A 17,569-nucleotide genomic window follows, 5' to 3' on the forward strand; every position below is an offset into this window, starting at 1 on the left:
TCCACAACTAGAATAAATAAATCCAATAACAAAGAAAGTATTCTAGACTGGATATTAATAAATGGTCCAAAACAAAACTATACAACCAAATGTTAACATTTCTCCCCCTGTTAGAACTATATGCAGTAAAAAACACTTTGATCAGAAAATGTTCCTAACCGAACTTAAACATTGCAAATGGGAACCCCTTAAGTCCCTTCCAATAAATGAAGCAGTATCCTACTTCAACAAGAATTTCCTAACAATCCTAGATCATCATGCCCCAATTCGTACCATAAGAGTGAAAAACAAAACAGCAGTATGGCTCACAAGTGAGACTAAAAAGCTAATCCTTTCCAGGAACAAATTCTGGACCAAATGGCGTACCACTAAACTCATAACTGATCAGCAAAATATGACTAAAAAAGCAATCATACAGGACAAAAAGAACTTTTATATCCAACTTCAACAATCTTCCCTCCAAAAACCACAGAAGTTCTGGACCTCTATTAACAGACTAATATCCCCAGGTAAAGTAGTAACACCAACTCCACTTGGCAGCAACCCTGATGACCCTACAAAAACAACAAATGCGTTTAATACCTTCTTTACCACAGCTGTACAAAACTTAGCAAATCAACAATATCCTGACACTGCCAACCTGCCCGCTATAAGCCCCACCCCCCCTCCTTTCCACCTAGAACCAATACCCACCTCCTTCATCTCCTCCTTACTTCAAAAACTTAAACCTTCCACCCCCTCAGCTGACAAATTACCAGGGGAATACCTACAACTAGGAGCCTCAGCCATTGCCTACCCAATCTCTATACTGATTAACAGAACTATTAAGGAATACACTATTCCATCAATCTGGAAAATCTCACATATTATTCCCCTTCACAAAGGTGGCGACTCAACTGAATACTCAAACTACCGTCCCATAGCTCTTCTGTCTCCTCTTGCTAAAATAATGGAGAAATGTATCCACAAACAATTAATTACCCACCTACTCCACCACAAGCTCTTAGCATACTGTCAACATGGCTTTCGACCATACCACAGTACTACCACAGCCCTACTTTCTTTTACCAACTGTATCCACACAAATCGAAACAATAATTTCCTGTCATCAGCACTCTTTGTAGATCTTTCTAAAGCCTTTGATATGGTCAACCATAAACTTCTACTCCACCTTCTAAAGTCCCTATCACTTGATAAATCCGCCTTGAACTGGTTCACATCCTACCTGGATAATCGTAAACAAGCAGTTCTCTGGCAAAATCATCTTTCTGAACTTCTACCTACTTCCCTAGGTGTCCCACAGGGCTCTATCTTAGGCCCACTTTTATTCTCCATTTTCATCAATGACCATCTCTCTATCCCCTTCTCTACCTGCATTCAATACGCCGACGACTCCACAATTATTTGCTCAGCAAAATCCCAAACTGACCTACAGTCTCTCACACAAAAATCCTTCACCACAATAGAAAAATGGTTCTCTAACCATTGCCTTCTCCTCAACCCTAAAAAAAAACAAATTATTGCTGTTTACACACTCACACACATCTCCCCCTCTTCATTTTACACTTCAATCCAACAATGGTACCATAATTTCTCCTGATACCACCACCAAACTCCTTGGAATCACAATAGATAATCAACTTAAATTTAACACTCACATTAACACTATAATAAAATCTACCAACAAAAAACTCGGATCTCTATATAGAATTAAACAATTTCTATCACCACTAGCCAGATCTACAATAGCAAGAACTCACTTACTCTCTACCCTATTATATGCCTCCCCCATCTATACTAACCTGTCCCAATATAATCATAACAAACTAGCTAAATCTTATAATAACATTGCCAGATTCGCCACTAACTCACCATATAGGACTCATCACTGTCAAAACCTAAAACAACTAGGCTGGCTTGAATTACCTCACCTCCTACAATTTAACCAACTTATTATTGCCCATAAAGTCCTTTATCAACCTAACAATACCCCAACTCTCTCTACCCTCATAATGCCATACCATAACCTGAAAAAGTTACGCTCAACTAAAAAAATGCAGATGCAAACTTCTTTATCTAATAATTCTGCAGGCGACTCTCTTTTTTCTAACTTTGTTGGTAAAATATGGAACCTCCTACCAATTGACCTAACAGCTCTTACATCTCTTCCATTATTCAAAACTAACCTTAAACATTTCCTCTCCAACCACTGGTTATGCTCTTGCAATAACCCTGACTAATCTGCTTTTTCATTTCCTTGTCCTCTGCTCTACCATGCCTCCCTAAAATTTTTCTCTGTTAAAATTTATCCTTATATCATAATTACTCTCTGACCTTTCTACTCTGTCCAGCTCTACCTATCCCATCTAACCACCAATCCTGTTTTCCTAATCCTATCTTATCCTGTAGATGTCCTTAGTAACCTTATATCCCCATCTTTTCTTGATTTACTTACTTATTGTTTTTTTGTGGGAAAATAGTCCAATCATTTTTTTTACTATGTACAAATCTTGTTCTTGTAACATTTTGTTATACTTTATTGTATTGTTGTTTTTAAATTACTTGTAACATTAAATGTTTTGAAAACTTGGAGCTTTTCTCCTCGGGCCTCCACTGAAAATGGACATGTATCCAGTTGGACTAGCCTGGTTAACAAATGTAAAATAAATAAAAATACTACATGATTCCTGTTTGTAGCTGATGGGGAAATATCATGATGGCTAACTTGTACATTATTTTTATAATTTGTATTTACTTTTAGAAACTTGATACTAGCAAGAGTAATAGCATTGATTTCATGGCATTTTTTATATTTGGCTTCAGGTATAGTTTAATTAGTTTGTCACCTTCCCTTTTTTCTTTACCTCTTGGGAATGGTTCACTAGAGTTATTACGCTTAGACACGTTACATCAGTGCCATATGCAGTGTTTTACCTATGAGTTTCATAAACATAACAGATACCATTTTAAATAAACAGTTATGATATCATTTATTGGGTTTGATTTACATGAGTTGTTGCGTTTAGATATGTTACATCATTGTTACTTATAGTGTTTCACCTAAGAGTTTTATAAACACAATATATACTGGTTAGAACGAACTGCGGTTTAAATCCATACAGTTTCTTACTTCAGTTTTGCACCCAATATTGGTTTATATCCGACAATTAGATACATCTTGTACCTTTATACTGTAATATTTATTGTGGTTATGCGATGCTTCAAGGCAGTCGATTATAGGCACTTTGTTTCATAGGATGCTTATATCAGAATCTGTACCTCTTGATAGTAAGCATTCCTTTTAAATGCTTCTGCATATTTGTTTGTAATTAACCTGACACGCATATATATAGTATAAAGAGCATGATCGTTTAGGATTACTTTGTTGTTCTTTATTAGCAACATTGTTACTTTTTCATTTTTTAGTACATCTTAATAAGAACCTCAGTTGAGCGTACTTATAGAAGGTGGAAATTGATTGCTGGCTTTTTAAATGTTTTAAATATCTTGTCTGCATTCTTATAATCTCGGAAGACGCATCAGTGAGCTGCTTTCTTATTACAGGGAACTATTTGCTGTCAAATATTCTTAAAATTCTTTGAATTCATACTGTCATGACTTTTATATTTTGGAATATTGGCTATATACCTTTGTAATAACTGCAATGTTCTCTACACATAAACTTTATTTTCTTGTTCAATGTCGAGTATAATTTTTAAATGTTACATTTCTAACAACAACAGGGAAGCGATTACTTTGTTAGTTGCTCTATTAGAGCTTAATTTATTACATTGAGCCATATTTGTTAAGCAAACATTTAAAAGTAGTTAATTACAGCTATATGATAGATCGTCACTGGTCTGTTTTCCTTTGCTCTACAGCAGCTTCACATATGAATGTTATTAGTACTTTTTATATCTAGTTTGGTATAGCTTTATAAACAATTGGACTGGCAATTATATATTTTACGTTATTTGTCTTATTTGTTTTATTGTTTCTTCTGGCTGTTACAGTCAGGTTTGTTTATTTGTTTTATAGTTATACTGTCACTTTAAATGAAAGCTTACGCTGATTATTCCATTAAGCAATGACTAATGTTTTTATTTGGCTTGCGCGCCAAAAAACTGTGTATATAAGAATACAAGGTTTTAATTTTTGAATACACCTGAAGAAGCGTAGTTTAACTACGTGAAAGCGCTTGTGTGTTTTTATGCCTTAACAAAAGATACTACGTTCATTTAATTCCTTTCATGTGGTGACTCCTGCTGGAATCTGGTATTATTATTATTATTATTACTTCATAGATTATGTGACACAGTAACATGAGGTAATTATATGTTTTTCTCCTACTTCTGTAAGGTGAATCTCAACTTTGGACAGTGATTTTGCAAGTTCATCATGCATTTATCTCGTGTACTGTTCTGTGCTCCCAGTGACTAACTGGCAGTAATACAGATTTTCACTGCTTGCTTGTCAGCAATCTTTACAAGTAAATTTAGGCTAGTCACTTCAACACTGCCTGGAGTTTGCAAATTCATGCTGATTAACTTGATGGAAAATGAAATGTATGTCCAGTTCTATCATCATGCTATACACCATGTATACAAACATGGTGTGTGATCATATGGTCCATTTTTCAGGTTATGGAGAAACCCATTACATTGTGACCACTCATTTACATGGATAATCAATTTGCTGTAGCCTTAAACTGGAAGAAACATAAATAAGACGAGTTAAATATATTGTATGCTGTGTTACTTTACCCCCCATTTTAAATAAAATAAAATTGGACATTTCAAGTATAAAGCTTAGCAGAGATATCAAAAAATTAAACTCTAAATGTGTGAAAAGCTTAGCCAGAAACACACTGGACAATAATAAAGCCTTCTTTAAACATCTGCAGCAATTTTGTAATGGAGGTGCTGATGGGATCTTCAGTTTTAGTCAAGATATTGCAGTTGTCACTGATCCTTGTATTCAAGCAAATATTTCTGTGACTTATTTTTGAATAGTTCTAACACCCCAGGTCAATTTCTAGAGCTGGGAAACCTTACGGATGGTACAGATTGTCCACATATTAACATTTCTGAAATTAATATTGCTGTTACATGCATAAGGAAGAATGATATAACCAGACCCTATGGCCTTAATGTTTTTTTCTTAGTAAAATCTAACTCTGGCTAGTATCTTATTTTACTTTTCTATTTCAAGGGACATTAAAAAGTGGTTAAAAGAATAAAATGAGACTTTGGTTGCCTCGTTTCCAATTCCTAAGGGCTACAATGCTAGTAAGGCAATCAGTAATATGTCTATGAGTTCATCAAGCCTAATAGAGAAGGTATTTGAAAGACAACTGTTACATTTCTTCCTGCAGTTGAATGATATTATTGAACACGTATTCATTGCTGGGCATTCTTGTATCACTAATCTCATAGATTTTTACGATAATGTCATTGCCTGTTGTTAGATTTATCTGCAGAAATCCTTTACTTAGATTTATCTAAAGCACTCAACTCCTTCCAAACAATACGTTTCTTGAAGTTATGAAGTATTTGCAAATAAATAGTTACGTCATTCAGTAGGTTTCATAATAGCTTTCAGATTGTATAAAATCAGAGTAGGAAGGAAATTATCTGACAAAAAGACAGTCAACAATGGTGACCCCCAGGGTTCCATCGTGCAACCACCTCTATTTCATTTCTTATGTCTACTTTCTCCTCTGAGTGACAGAATATAGACCAGGAAATAAGCTGACACTACTAAAACTGGCTCCATATTAAGTACTGTGCAGGACCATGCATTGTTTAGTGGAGACTTTATATTTCATCAAAGTAGTAACAATTCATTTTTAACACTGAACAATGCAATGTTCTTCATTTTGGGATGCTTAACAATGCATATCATTTTGTCATTGATCACGATATGATACATGACTTCAGGATTGTTAAAGATTTAGGGATCTTCATTGATAACGAATTAAAACTTGAAGCCCACATTATAGCCAGCCTTTGAAACCCTACAACATTAGAATGATATGATTTGAACTATTAGCAGTAGATGTAAAGAGGTTTTATACCTCTGTGTAACATCTCTTATTAGACCACGTATAGAATTTGGCAGATCTGTCTAAATTTACAACAAATAAATACTCCCAAAGTATGAAAGACTAGAGAAAACATACATAAAACAGATTACTAAGGTTTGGCACCTAAGTCATGTAGACAGGATAATGGCTCTGACATTATTATTTTTGTACCATATAGATAACTTAGGGTGATTTCATTTTGATTAATAAGTAATATAACAACCAATTGTGTTTTCTTCTGTTGAGACCACCTTTACCTCCCACCAAAGGAATATAAGAAAAAAGAGCTGTAGACCTGAAAGTAGTCAGTTTAAACATTAAGAACAGGAGTTTTGTATATAGACCAGGTAGAATTTGGAATGCTCACCTATTATCAGTTAGGCAGGTAGAATATTTAATTACTTTCAAGATCATCCTGGATAACTCATTTTGGGTCTTAGTGTATGACACAATTCATTCTGATGGTAACTTTGAATTTACTGTTGCTAACAACACTGAGCAATGAAAATTAAACATGACAGACTTGAAAGAATAATAGAAGCGATCTTAAATCAGTGATTAAGAAAAATGCCAGCACCCATTAAAATATGTTTTATTGATTATTTCAATAATAATGCATTTTGTAGATACACTAATAAATATAATGTTGCCTTCTTACATGCAAACAGTGTATCTGAATACTGTTTCTTAGTATAATTTTTGTATCGAATCTAATATCTGTGTCCAGCCTATATATATTCAATATTATATTGGAGTCAAAGCAAATTATTTTGAGATGAAATAAATAAATCTGGAAGATGACATGCTTTATTGTTGCAAAAGCTAGACTTTGATTAATTTTTAGTATTTCTTTTGTTGTGGAGCAAAGTGAAAAATATTCAATTAATTATACAGCAATGGCCATAATGCTACAGTTCATTCCACCAGACTGCATTCAAAATGAAAAATGTCTACAATGAAACAGCAGAAAAATGAAAATAAAAATAACTAAGGACAAAGACTACATCACATATCTTATCTTTACCTTCATTTTTAAATAGTTTTAGCCCAGAAAATACACTGTACAATATAAAAATCAGTACAAATAAAAAAAAAAAAAAAACCAAGCAAAATTACATAAAAACTTAATAAAAACAAATCATAATATTCATCTATCCCTTCATGTGCAATATGGAATAGGTTCATTTCACATAATCTGTGGAAGCCAGACAATATTTTGCACTGAAGTTGTAAGCTCCCCAGCTGCAGTGCTACATAAGCCAAGGAGGACATGCTTGAAATACGGAGATGCACCTATGGAAGGACTAACAGACCCTGAGTGGCCAAGTATAGAACTCTAGTTGGGGATGTATTGTACCACTATTTTTTTTCAAGTAAGAGGGATCTAAGTCATGCAAAGACAATGTACCAACACCTAGACTATATAAATAATCCTAAAATAAACTAGTAGCCAGTAAAAAAACATGTAGAAAAAGATGAATGTGCTAGTAATGTAAGACACCACTCAATAACCTGACAGAAAAGAAAAATGACTTTTATTTGATTCTTATTTGTATACCAGGGTAGAATACAGATCTCCATGGACCAGTTTTAGATTCAGCCTGTGAGTGTTGTCCGGTTAAGTGACTTGCTGAGAATTATACACTTAGGCAAATGGAGCCTGAGAGAACCAAACCCTGGACCACAGGAAAGAGCTTGTTAACAGCTTATAGCCTTAATCCTCTGTACCAACTGCCAGACATAAAAAAAAAAAAAATCTTAAAATGGATTTGCCAAAAGAAATAATGAGTTTCTGTCTGAATGGGATAGAAACAATGCTAAAGATTGGCTTGCTGTGCAGAGGTGCTGTTACAGTAGAGTGTAATGGAGTGATGGGATGGTAGTAATATGACTTGGATGTGGGTTTAGACACAGTGTATCATCCTTGTGGGCTACATCATTCACAATATTGATTAAATGAGTATGAAATGGACAAGTTATTTTATGAATTTGTAAGAAGCGACAGTCTGCTACATCAGTGATTCATTCTTTGATAGTAAAAATGTGAAAAGCAAGAGGGAGCTGTACAAAGGAAATTAGCAAACTGCATTGGTTTCACAACCATGTACACAACTGCAAGTATGCAGTTATAGTTCTATATTTGGCTATAATTTCTCTTTATCCAGTGCACTGCAATGGAATATTAAGTAGATTTTTTTCTTCTTCTGTAGAATAATGGGAATGTTTCAAAAAGTAGTTAAATTATTTTGTTTTGTTTACCTTTTTTCTCTTTGGCAACAGCAATATCTTAAGGTCAGGGTGGAGTATTATGATTTTTATTTTTATTATCATTATTTGGAGTGAATGTGTTTAAATATTTTAGGGTCTGATATCCCAGTGATAACAGAGGGAAACAGTAGACAGACCACTAGCTGTATGCAGCAGTAGCAGTCCTTCAGGCACTGTACCGAAGCATGTAAACAAAGGTGGAGCCAGTCCCAAAGATTAAGTTCATCATTTACTGAACAATCTACATCCTGTTCTCATTGACATCCATGAACTTTGGGCAATGCCTGAAAGGATAAGATCATGGATAAACACAGCAGAATTGATGATCCTTATCACAGCTGTTGGCCAACTCTCCTTGACAGAGTTTGGCAAATCCAGAAGGATCCAAATGTAAACAAAGCAGAACAGAACACAGCTGGATCATGAAAATGCACGTAGACTTTAATAACACACTTCAGCAAACAAGCAATAAAACAAAAACAAAAATAAATTAATAAAGTATTTTGAACAGCTTTCATGAATTGTTACATTGTGTCTGGTTTCTAATTGTGTGATGAAGCATCTTAACTTGATGTGAAAGCCCTAACCAGCATTATATTTTACAGCCTTTTTATTTTTGTTTTTGTTTTATTGCTTGTAAGTCTAATACCAATTCTGCCATAGGACAGTATGGCTGCTCGCCATAATCTTTCTCATTTGTTCTCCATTTAGTACATTAGAGCTCTTTGTTGCCTCTTTCTATCATGCTATTCCTTTCTGCGGAAGTGCATATATCTAATTAAGATTAGTTGCAGCCCTGGACTGCTACATTTGCATGTGGCTTTCATCAACAAGACTGCTGTAATGCTACAGAAGAGAGACTTCTTTCTGCTGTACTGCTAGAGTGAAGTCTGTGGATCAATCCAGCATACCTTACTGAGCAACCCAGCTACAAAAAAAAGACTGAGCAATGTGTTACGAGTTTCTGAATCCTGGCCCAAATGAAATCCAAAGAAACATGTTCCCTTCTACAGTTTCTTTTGGACCAACGCAGGTTTGATAACACAGGTACTTAGTCTTGTATACTGGAGAAGGGATTACATCAGTCCAAAAGCTTAAATAGGTTCATAGGCTATTACTAAGGTAAGGACCACTAGGGCCATTACAAGTCTAGCCAAACAACCCAAACCATTTGTGTCCAGAGTATCACAGGCATCTATACAGAGGGAAGGGAGGAGGCATGTCAGTAGGAAGGTAGCTAAGGATTTGTAGGGGGTGTTAGTTAGGATCATACTTTTCTGCTTCTGTCCATAAGGGACAAAGGGGCTAGACCAGGGGTAAAGTTACAATTTCCCATACAATTGCCATGGCTTCATTTGACTAGGGACAGAAGATTTCTGTTTTACATGGATGGGGAGCCTATTCCATAGTGTGGGGATCCTTTGGCACATATCTGTCTCTCCAGCATGTTCTGTTTATGTCACAATTAAAGTTTAGATCCCTGGATCTAGTGTTTTTGGTGCTGTTTGTTTTCTACATATGCAACAGACCATCAGGGATGAGACTGAGGAATTCCTGTAAGGCAAGCAAAGATCCCCTCTCAGCAGCCTGTAAGACTTATTGATCCTGACTTCTTGGGTACTAACTCTGAGCCAATTCAGCAAGTTATGTAAGGATTTATTCCTAGCTCAAAGAGCTTGTCAACAATGCCTGAGTGGGATGTTATAGAATACATGAGCCAGGACAAGATACATGATATGCACTGTTTTATCATTGTCCATTGCCTTGATCACCCTCTCAAAACAGTCTACTAGGTTAAGTAGACATGACCTTCCCCTTAACAAAAACAAATTGGGATGGGTTCAGTATCTATAGGTTGCCAATGTCCTTGTTTATCATTTCCATGATAATTAATTCTATGACTTTGCATATTAGCCTTGTTAAAATGATTGGTCATTAGTTCTCTAGCTCGAATGATGGCCCACTCTTGTGGAGGAGAATGAGTGTTGTGGTCTTCCATTCACTTGGAATGCGGCCTGTTTCAAGGCTGTAGTTGAAAAGTGCCTCAAGTGGTCCTGATAGGGCATGTTTATACTGTTCAGGAGGTAACTAGAGATGTTGTTAAGACCCATGAAGTTGGTGCTTTTGGCTTTAGCAAGTGCTGTCAGCAACTGGTCCCAGCTGATAACTGAGGGAAGTATGCTGAAGGAGATTTCTCCTGGTGGAGCTGGGGGTAGTGGGGGAGGGGGTAAAGTATGAGCTGAATTTATCAGCCAACAGATTTGCTATGTCACTCTGATCACTGAAGGTGGTTCCACTCACCAGCAGTTTAACACACTGCTGTGTTACCTATAAGGTTCCAGACATAGCTGAAGAAGGCCTTCTGACTGTCCAACACTGTCCCATCTTGGTAAGTACCAGATCCCATATGTTTGTTCCTCTGGTTGGAGCATGCACTATCTATTCCAAGGAGATTGTCTTCAGAAAGTATTATGCTTCTAAGTTTGAAGCAGTGTACATTTCCAAGTCTATAGAGGGGTAGTCAAAGTCACCCATACATAGGTTGTTTGGTTTGCTGGTGAGTGACTATAGTAGGTTTAGATAAGACTTGTGAAACTCTAGAGGCATAGATGGTGGCCTGTAGCTAGCCATGATATGGTGACTTGCACATGGATGAGCTCCATGGTATAATACAGTTTAACCAATCTGGAGGTATGTTTGTTGCTAACATAGAACTAGACACTTCCACCTTTGGCCCCAGTCTGTGCTGTTGTTGGTCTAAATGTTTGGAAGGCACTGTAGTCTTGCACTTCAGGAGTACTTCCTACAGTTTTAAACCAAGTATCAGTCATGCCACAGATGCCTATATTTTCCAGAGGTTTTGAATGGTGTGGAGATTTTAGTTTAGGCTCCGAGCACTGAGCATTAAGACCTTAAGGTTGCTTGTAGACTTTTTTTCACTATGTTGGAAGTTTTGTCTTTTTGATATTGCCTAAAACTGGGTCTAAAGGGTTGGACAACTTTTTGGCTAATGTTTGAAGGAGGGTGGATAGGTGTAGCCCACCCTTGGCAAAGCAACATGGTCTGTTGACCATGTCCTGCCATGCTGGCAGATAGTGGATGACCTGGAGTGACAACAGAAACTAAGCCAATTATTAAAATCAGTCATTGTATGTTCACACTGTGGCATCATTCTTGGTGAAGATAGAATGTTGCTCAATCCAAGGCTCTTGCCTATCTGTGGCTCATATTCTATCCTTTATGTCTCTTTTCATATAGTCCAGGGAGGTATGTCTCTGGTCATTTACACACTAATGTGCACTATGTTAGAATCACGTTGGTATCTGGGAGTGCAGCAACTTGAGAGCATGCATGATATTATGGATCCTGGCAAGATACAGACAAGCAAATAACCATTATCTTCTCTTTGTCTAAACTGGTGAGTGGGATATCTATGTGTTACACAATGCAGTCCCCTAAGGCAATAGTATTAGGCAAAGTATATGCCTGCCTTATGAGCTTTGCTGTTGGGAGACCACTGGGTGCAATTCCTGTATTGTAAAACCTATGATTATCCAATTAAAGGCATTATATCACATTGTTGATTCAATATATAATTTCCCTATCAAGTATGCAAAAGGGTTAAGAGAACCTTATGACCAAACATAAGTGATGAACAAAACTTTACATATCTCTAGAAAATTTCAATTGCTATTTAGCTTCCAATCAGCCTCATAACATTCACTATTTTGTATCTCAGGTAGAATTCTGTCCCAAAATATAAATACAGTTCCATAAAATTATGTTCTCATTACATGATTGTAATAACCATAGGTAAAGGAGAGAGTTTCTGTTGGCCTAAATCTGCTGAATTCAGTTTTGGTTGTGTGATGTCCTGCTCTCTGGGCCAGTGATCAAGGAGCCTTCATTCTCATCACTGACACTGGGGAGGGATGTTCACATGGAACAAAGACAGATTTGCATAGTATTTCCAGATGCAACTCTCTGCACCAAGTACAATTTCCCTTAACAGCACACAGGCAAAACATTCAGTCTGGGGTCTGGGTTTCCTTCTGTCTCTCTCCCCAGGACCCCAGTAAGACTGTCCACTGACACAGCTATAGAGATGAGTCCTCAGCCAAATGTCCCAGGCCAAGACCTTTACCACCCTCTCTGTGAAACCAGTACTCTGTGTCCCTGCTCCAAGTAACTGACACACACACTGTCTTTGAGATTTGATTTACGCACACACACACACACACACACACACACACACACACACACACACACACACACACACACACACACACACACACACACACTCACCTGGGAAAGGCTGGCTTAGATTTACTAGCTATGCCCTTCTGCCCAGACTATAAGGTAGATACTGCCACCAGGTTCTTACAATGGTACCCAATTATACTGAGTAAAATTAATATTAATATAAATGATAATTTTTCAACATAAACTTCTGTACAAATCAGTTTGATATACAAATGACAAATAATTCTTTACAAAACTCCAGCTAGCTATGCTGGCATATGTTACACATTCACTGCCCTACTTCTCCTGGCATAGCTGGCAATACCTCACATTGTCACACATTGCATCTATGCAACATTGCCATTATATTTCTCTGCTGAAATAAGGTAGATACTGCCACTGGGTTCTTACAATGGTACCCAATTATACTGAGTAAAATTAATATTAATATTAATATAAATGGTGATCTTGACCAAGCAGCAAGGCTTTCAGGAGCGGCCACAGTGTCACCAAATATATAGAAGTACTCTCAAAGGTTAAAATATTCTCTAAAAGACCAACCAGAATGAAAAGTTTAAATATATTTAATAATAGATAATAAAAGAACATGAAAATTCTAAATATCTGTTTACAATAAACGCCAGTTTCAGCCACAGAATATTTAAAAATAACACAGATGAATAGATTCACACAGATACAGAAAAACAGTACTTAACTAATCTCATTATATTTTCCTGACTGATCTAATGAATTACTATTCCCTGGTTACTTACTAAAGCAAGGCAAGATGATGTAGGTGAGTGGTCTTCCTTCTTTGTCAGGTTTCGAAAACTGACTGCTCTGGGACTTCTCTCTCATGTAGTAGTAAAACATAATTTCTGTACTGTATTACAGAATGACATCACATACATCTGGTCATCTGACTTCTGGCTCCCATACTGCCCCCCTTTACTAGAAAGTGAACCAGAATCATGTACATATGTGTTACCATACACACAGAAAGAGCTTTGCTAAGATGTGTTATAGCATCTGGAAGCCATAACACCATTTCAACACTTCCACCCTTCCAGGGTAGCAATTAGTTCACTGCTAAGGACAATATAGCAGGATTCCTAGTCCTTGTTTTCACAGATATTTTGTCTCTGGCTGCCATCAGAACTGTAGGATACAATCTTTATGGCCTAAATTAAGTAATTTAATTTCAGGATATTTTCCTAAAAGTTAGCTGGAGCTGAGCTTAACCTCTTCCCTTCCAGTATTCTCTGTTACAATATATACATTTAATCAGTTACAATAGTACAGTCTGACATACATGTATATATCTTTTCTGTCCAGCAGGACTCACTGTTGGCACGTTTAACACAAGCAGCTTAACAAATACATTTTTCAACATAAACATCTGTACAAATCAGTCTGATATACAAATGACATATAATTCTTTACAAAACTCCAGCTAGCTATGCTGGCATATGTTACACATTCACTGCCCTACTTTTCCTGGCATAGCTGGCAGTACCTCACATTGTCACAGGTTGCATCTATGCAACATTGCCATTACATTTATCTGCTGTTTTTGCAGAAGGAATAAGAGTCTTGATAGAGAATAGAAGTATACAGAAATTGAATCAGGTAATTAAAAACGTTTCTGTTGCAAAAGATATTTTGTTGTACATGACATAACCTGAGTGTTCAGAGGCTACACCAGATTCTTTCAGGGTTGTATTTACTACCATACTAAGAATAAAAATACATTTCATCTTTTCTTTGAGGAACACTGCTAGGCAGAGGTCTAAAAGATTCCTTTACTGAAAATGTATTATATTAAACTTAAGGGTATACAATGAGCCAGACTTCTATACTACACCTTGCAATAGTTAGTTAACATTGGAGATATTACCCTTGTTTGAGTCAATTGGAATAGACTGAATTACATTTAGTTTATTATGTAGATTCCTGCATTCATTACAGATACTTCATGTAAGATTATTCACAGTTGAGTTGCAGTACACTTTGCATGTTCTCCTTATGGATTGCTTGAGCTTTCATTTAGGGTTTCCGTAAAGCATGCTAGTTGAATGCCTACTGGAACTGTATGCATGGATATATGTATATGTATATATATATATATATATATATATATATATATATGGATCTATTTTGTAACATTGAAAGTACGTTTCAGCAAAACATACGTGAGTAAACTCACTTTCGCGAAAGTGCATTTTATGGAAAATGCACTTTCGTGAAAAAAAAACACACCCAAAAAACTACACAAATAAAACACTACTGAAGTTTATGCAGGGGGAAAGCCCCCCTGCACCCCCCATGTGGGGGGCTGTACCCGCCACCCCCCCTACTTTAATATTCTCACTCTGAGATCGCACTACAGTGGGAAAAAGGGAATCCCCGCTGTACCACAATCTAAGCAACCGTTTGCTTAGTTGTACAATCAACACTACATGTTGACGTACAACTAAATCTACATGCAAATTGTGTGTTTTTTTCTTTTCTTTTGCGAAAGTGCATTTTCGATAAAATGCACTTTCGCTAAACTGAATTAGCTCAATAGACATACTTTCAATATTCAGACTAGGACCCATATACATGCATATATACCAGTTACAAGGTTCTGATAAAGACTAGTTTACTTACCAATTTAGCAGGTAAATAAAATGAAAACAAGTATAGGCAGAGTCTGCATCCAGACTGTGTGCTGTTGAAAGAACCTAAGACATGCCTTACCTAGGCACGTAACCACAGTGGTTAAAGACAATTGTATTGTATTAGCTTTAGTTTACCATCTCATGGTGCAGACAATACTTCTTTTAGAATTTGCAAGGAAACTGTAGACATTTCAGTGGACTTGTGTGGATCAGGATAGAGAGATAGCACAAATATTACTGCTTTTTATGGTATACTGAGGTATACATTTTGAGAAGAAACCAATGATATGACTTTCTTTGATGAATTCAAGAGAAGGCATAACTATTACAGACAAGAGAAGGAAGACCTTATTTGCCCCCATTTACTGAGTTCACCTGAACTGGTCAAGCCTCCATGACTTGAAGAAGTGTCATTAGTCTATATAGGCAGCAGAGGTTGTATTGTGGCCATTTAAAAGTATTATTGTCACTGGGGCTTCAATTCTTCTGAGATGAGGTGAGAAAAGCGGAGATTGTGCTACAATATATTTTCACTGGTAAACATGTACAGGATGTATTCTGAGGGAAAGGGAAACTTCTTCCTAGTATGTAAACTGCTTACTGGATGGAGTGACTGGAACAGAATCTAGAATGCCTTATGTTGGAGAAGGATTTGACAGCTTTTATGAATTATTTGGGGTCTGCTCTACATTAAAAACTCTGAGGTTCTTGACCTGTGTTCCCATCATAGATCCACTGACCATCCCTGTGTTTATCCTTCTATGAAGGAGAGGGAGGGCTATTACACTGAAGATAGTATGCATGTGTATATTTGGTGGCATTTTTTTTTTTTGCACTGTAGCTATCTTCTCAGATTCCTGACCTATAATACATCATCCTCACTTGTGTGTACATGTTTCCTGTTCACATACCAAAGGATGTCTGCCAGATGTGTAGTCACATCTTACTTTAATTCCGATTAGTCACCTGATCTCTACCAGGAATGACCGAGTAACAAAGTCCTATAACGTTCCTGTCTAGTGAGAAGATAGATGCCCTTCAGATGCATGATTGTCCCTATCTCAGCTGACCATCATTGACTGCAAAGAAGTTCAGACTTAAATTACAGGATTTCAAAGGAGAATCTTTTGGCAGTTTTTGTTGAATTCAGATATGACTTGCCACTTGCAGTATGATGATTCTGAATGTCTTTACCATCAGTCCATTCAAACTGCAGAACTGAACATAGTTGATTCTGAATGTCTTTACCATCAGTCCATTCAAACTACAGAAGTGAACATAGTTTCATCATTGTGTGAGATGTGCATTCTGTGCAATGGCATCTGAAAGCAATAACATGTACTCAGCCCCAAAGTTGAATGAATCAGCATTATCACAAAACCTTTTGATATGTTGGCACAGGTAGAGAATGAGAGAAAAGTAGCATGTAATGTGCACATACATGAATACACACACACATATAGGTTCATAGGTTCATAGGTGTGTACTAGACTAATGGCCCTGGAGCCTTTACAAGCCTAGCCCATAGGATTAGCCTGGCATCATGTCACCTGACCTTAGTTCCTAGTGCCTCTGTCGAGTAGAGGCACTGGACGGATCCCCGGAGTGAATTTTCTATTTCACATCGACTCATCAAGATTCCTCTTGAAGAGAGCCAGTGAGGTGCTTTGCTTGACATGTATGGGAAGTCTGTTCCATAGCAGGGGCAGTCTCTGGGTTTTGAACCTGTCCCTCCAACATGTTCTGTTGATTGTGGTAATGAGGTTGAGGTCTCTGGAGCATGTGGTGTGGAGGGATTGGGATTTCTTTAGATGTAGCATTACTAACAGAGCTGAGTCAGACATGGCTTTGTAAGTTAAGTAGAGATCACCTCTAAATATGCGATATGAGACAGAGAATAGTTGGAGTTTTTTGAGTCTGTCCATATAGGACAAATGTTTAAGGCCTAGGATCCTCTTTGTGAGGTACTTTTGTGGCCTCTCCAGTTGTTGCAGGTGTCTAGTGAGGTACATGCCAAATGGGGCATTGTACTCAATGATTGGTCTAATGAGGGAAGAGTAGAGGGAGACAATGACCTCTTTCTTCCTGGATACAAACCCCTTAGTAATGAGATATGCAACATAGAAGAACTTTCTGACCACAGTGACAATGTGGTGTTCCTAGAGCTCTTATAATGCCTTCTAAGTTCAGTGGGCTACCATCAATGTGGTAATTCAAGGGAAATGGGTTTTTCCCAAGGGGGATGACAACACATTTTTTGGCATTGAGCTTAAGGCCATAGTTCTGGCACCAGTCGTTGGTCTGATTGAGG

Source organism: Protopterus annectens, chromosome 9.part0 (genome assembly GCF_019279795.1).
Source record: "Protopterus annectens isolate FY-2018-M chromosome 9.part0, PAN1.0, whole genome shotgun sequence".
NCBI classification, from domain to species: domain Eukaryota; kingdom Metazoa; phylum Chordata; order Ceratodontiformes; family Protopteridae; genus Protopterus; species Protopterus annectens.